We start from the raw sequence: 4,356 nt of genomic DNA, 5'->3' as shown, positions 1-4,356 counted from the left end.
TTATTTCTTAAGTATTATAATGAGTTTCCAGTAATAATACGAAGAATTATAAATCTTTGTTTTAATTATTTTACGATTATTTAAAAAATGCTTACTTTGCTGAACATGTTGATTGATACTGTTTCAGATACAGATTGATGTCAATTATGGGCCGGCAGTATGTTTTTATAGATCATTACACGCGTACAACACTTGGCGGTGGGGCGAAGAAATGCTTCCAATAACCTTGACTCTGTGACTTACACTCGACATATTGGTGATACATTTTTTAAGATAAGTTACCGTTAATCGAGAGTAATTAATTGTTTTGTCTGGTGTTTATTAAACGTTTATATTATATTAGTATTTGCTAGCAAAGTTTTGTTAGAGGTTTCAGTATTGCTTAAGCGTATTTTATTATTAAATATAATGGTACTTTGAAAATGTTTAAATTAATTACAAATATTTTTTTTTTAAATAACCGGTAGCACTATATGTGTTTTTATATTTTCAACATTTGTTTATATATAACCGAAAAAATGAAAATTTATAACTGATTATAGTGTTATATTTGAGAACTTTTTAAACGGCTAATGAAGTAATAAATTAATCTGATCTTACAAATTTTATAAATTTGAAAGGTGCGAATATATTTGGATGGTTGTTAAAATTAAAACAGCAATTGCTGAATGGATTGATACCGATAATGTATCCATAAAATAAAAACACAACCACAAACACACATTACGCTTTTAACCCCAAAGGTGTAGGCAAAGGTACAACTAAGCACTGTAGTTTACGTCAAGTTCCAATGTTTCGTCCCATGATGTGATAGGGGCAAACCTATCACCGATTGAGTTACAAACTCCGGGCTGATAGTTAACAGATTTGAACCAGGGAACTCAGAGCAGTGGTCGTTTCGCGCACGTAATGCAGCTACGCCTCCGAGGCGGTCAAGAACTTATAAATTATATTTGGATTTAAATATAACCTGTGTTTTCCCGGTACAAAGTGAGACTTTATTCCGGGAAAATTCTTACTTCTTAAAAAAATAACAGTGCGTAATATTTGTGACTGTATGTGTTATTGATCTATTTAAATGAATAATATGATCCGGTCAATCAAAGCTAAAATTGAATCCGCATGACGCGTAATGATTGCAGATATATGTGGTAGAGAATATCTTTATAACATATTCTCTACCACAAGTTTGTGTTTATGAGCGATAGTTTCTCAAATCTGACAGACAACACGTAATTAAAGCTTTAAGACGTGTGTTTAGAACACAGATGTATAAAAGGCAGTAAAAGCGCACACCTTAGGTGAACATTAAAAGGATATTTGAAGTTCAACTTATGAAAGGTTTGTCTTATGCGGACACGGTTAGTAACACGAGCTATAGTAGTTTCTCCTTTATTATAATATTGCTTGAAATGGTAAAGGTTGTTTTAAAATATAAATAATTTATAATAGCTGTTGCTCGTAGATTTATTCGCGTTAAAAGCATTTTCCGCTACAAAAGTGCCTAAAGTACTTTACCGATCCATACCGCTATCTGTATGATGCAAGCACCATTTATTTAAAATGAGATAAAAAACCTTTCCTACAAAAGTAAGTGACCAGGATAAAATATGCTTGATGTGTTAACTCAGGTTATGGTCTATGTTTGAGCCAAATTTCATCCAAAGCCGATCACCTATTGTTGAGTTTAGTTCTTACAAACATCCAAATATACAATCATTTCAACAACTTCTGTATTTGTAATATTAATAAGAGAGTAGGTAATATTAGTAAGAGTAAGATTAAAATTATGTTAAAAGTCTTTTTTTATATATAAAAAGGATACGAAAAGAAATTACTACTCTGGCTTGCTGTGAAATCAAAACGTGGTCGACGAAGTGTTGGTGAATTGGATTTATTATAATTTATCTGCCTCAAGCTTGGGATGATAGCAGGATTTTGTATTATGTTTTATTGTTTACCACGCAGATAGATCAAACACCTCAGAGTTTTGCTTTACTTTACTTACTTTGACTATAAGTAGAATGGTATTTCATTAAATTGATTAAATCGAGGCTAAAGTAATGTTACCCGAGATTTCAAATACCTTAAAACATAGAAAAAGTCTCCAGAAAGAAAATTATGCCGAAAAGGGATAATATTGAATACTTATGTGATTTTCTTCTAAATAAGGCCAGTGGTTAACCTATAAAAAATATAATAATAACGTGAACATTCAATTCTAAATCAACCCCACAATCAAAGAGCGCGAGCCACATTTTGGTGTCTATGATGATGGCAATGATGATGATTACTATAAACGGTATTAAATGCTACCTCTGGGTCAACAGTGAAAATGGACCGATCAAAGTATATTTTTAAGATACGTTTATCAATGACTTATTTTGATTAGTTAATTATTGACATGGCTCAGAAGTTAGGAAATAAGAGGGTTTATTGAAAAATGTCGTTAACAATATTAATAAAAAAAGTGCCTTAGGATGGATACACATGTAGGTGACGCATAAACTGCGATGCTCTTCATCCGCAGAATTTTATTTTTTGATGGGATGGGAGATTTACAGTATAAGATCGATTTAAAAAAATTGCATTAGTATTAGAATAATATTTAAAGTTGATTGGGAGAAAGTTAAAAAAGAATCACTTGTGATGTTATAGAGACTATGATGCGCTACAGACCAGTAGTTCCATAGCACATCTGTTTCATTTAACGGACAGTATACCTAATGGGATGAAATCATTTAAATAAATTGAATTTTGTTTAAAAACTCAAGTGTTTTATTTACAGAGGAATATCCTCTTACATATTTACAAACGTGTACATAAATAGCTACAAAACGAATCACATATTTGGCGGTTGAATATTAACTATATATCGCTTATTGTTAATTAGTAGTGATGGTAACCGTGAACGGGGCAACGTGCACAGCAGGGGCAACATGTACAGCGGGGGCGGCGTGTACGGCGGGGGCAGAATTGTGCACGACGGCGTTGAAACCATGGTGCGCATCAGCGGTGTAGTCGACCTTGCGCACGGAGCCGTCGGGCTGCACCAGGGAGTAGGAGCCGTGCACGGCGTCTCCGTCGCGGCTCTCGTGCTGGGACTTGTGGTCGCCGGTGTGGGGGTCGGCCACGGAGTAAGAGAAAATCGTATCTGGGATGAGCCTAGAATAAAACGTAGATTTTTATAAAACACATGTAATCATTTATGAAGGGAAAATATATGTAAGCGATTATAAACGTCATTTTTTTTGTTTCTTTTAATTCCACGTGACTTAGGCCCTAACTTCTATTTAAAGTTCAGATATGAATGACTTACGTATTCATCGTGACCAGCATAGTGAGCAGCAGGAGCGGCGTAGTGAGCTACGGGAGCGGCGTAGTGGGCGACGGGGGCGGCGGCGTAGTGGGCTACAGGTGCGGCGTAGTGCGCTACAGGGGCGGAATGTACAACGGCTTCATCGTGGCGGACGATGCTTTGGGAAGAGACGGCGTGTCCGTGGCCTAAAAGACCAGCATTGGCCGCGGCTAGGAGGGCGCTGATGGCTACGATCTGAAAATTTAATTAAAAACTGTTAAATTAAAAAACATTATTTTATAACTATTAAATAACAAAACAACCTATGAATTCAATTGCTTATTTAAATAGGAATTAAATAATGGGAAAATTTAATTACGAAACAATAAATAAAGGATTTCCTCGTTAAAATTCACTAGAAATTATAGAATACGTATAAATATTCTGTATTTCCTGCCAAACTCACTTTGCTGAACATTTTTGGTAGTGCTGTTGAACGTTCAAGTGTAGATTGATGTCAATTGTCCCGCGGTATGGTTTTATAGAACATGTCCACGTGCACACGCACTAGCGGTGGGGCGAAAGAAATGCGAGTACCAACCTTGACTGTCTATGATATGCACTTACCGCTTGAAATAGATACGATTTCGCATGACACCAACTTCTTGATCGACATGTGCAAATAATATAAATAAATATTGTTTAGATTAATGATAAAACCTCAACTTGCGGGTTTGCCCGTGTGAAAATGATTTATTGGAATAAAAAATCTGCTACTTATTCGTTTTTCTGATATGAAAAGGAATTTAGGTGTATGTTGTTACAGGATGTGGTTTATCTATATACAAGTTCTATTTATATCTGTTAAGTGGTTAATGCGGTAATTTGAAACAAGCATCTTTACTAACACGCGAATTTATAAATTTAATTAGTTAACAAGATTATAAGAAACAGTTTTAAAATGTATTTTTTTAATCGAGAGATCAACGGAGATCTGTCAGGTACGTAGGAGATATTATAGTACGCAGGTATGTGCGCAATACACTAATAAAGCTCAA

General features: G+C 34.8%; 1 pseudogene; it reads right to left on the bottom strand.

The window, feature by feature from the left end:
* Positions 1-2,755: 2,755 nt before the first annotated feature.
* LOC115454555 lies at positions 2,756-3,846 on the bottom strand (annotated as a pseudogene).
* Between the last annotated feature and the right edge of the window lie 510 nt (positions 3,847-4,356).

This window comes from Manduca sexta, unplaced genomic scaffold, assembly GCF_014839805.1.
Source record: "Manduca sexta isolate Smith_Timp_Sample1 unplaced genomic scaffold, JHU_Msex_v1.0 HiC_scaffold_1201, whole genome shotgun sequence".
In the NCBI taxonomy this organism is placed as follows: domain Eukaryota; kingdom Metazoa; phylum Arthropoda; class Insecta; order Lepidoptera; family Sphingidae; genus Manduca; species Manduca sexta.
Note: the sequence above shows the minus strand (reverse complement) of the source record. Positions and strands in the feature narration are given on the sequence as shown.